Genomic DNA, 665 nt, shown 5'->3' with positions numbered 1-665 from the left:
GGGGGGGGGGGGAACCAACAAACAAATCAACTGAAGAAAATTCTTCCAAGGTTTTTCAGTGTAACACAAGTACTAACTCACTGCTGCCCATTCCCTTAAAACTATCCATAAAGGAATTCCATAGGACAGAACTCTTTCTAGGGTATTCTGCTAATAACTGCTATGCCACGAGAGAATCCAAGATGTTGTGCAAGACAAGCATGTAGACATTCATTCTGCAAACGCTAGTCTTTGCCATATACATAGCAACACATTTTTGAAGGCCTCTTACACTCCGCAATGTGCTGCATTGTTTAAAGAAAAGAAACGTTATAGCTGAGAAACATTTTCTGCATGGACTAGAAATCCTCTTTATTTCAAGGCAGGCTTCTATTATTTTTTACCACCCTCTTAGAGGACACTTCATGATACAATACAGCGCAGAAGTGCTCAGCTTATTTAATGCTTTGATATTCAGTAATTCCACAGCCAAAAACTAAAAACAGATTTATGAAGCAAGAGAGGAAGCCAGGAACAAAAAAGAAGACACAACCTCGTGGGTGCTGCAATGCACCTCAAAAGCAATAGGGGAAAAATTAATCTAGCATTCACTTTTTAACCCCGACAAAAATATCTTGCAGATTCTGACCTACATACCCAATTGACAGCACTGCTATCACTGCAGA

This window comes from Cariama cristata, unplaced genomic scaffold, assembly GCF_000690535.1.
Source record: "Cariama cristata isolate BGI_N322 unplaced genomic scaffold, ASM69053v1 scaffold34315, whole genome shotgun sequence".
Lineage (NCBI taxonomy): Eukaryota > Metazoa > Chordata > Aves > Cariamiformes > Cariamidae > Cariama > Cariama cristata.
This window is presented reverse-complemented; position numbering follows the sequence as displayed.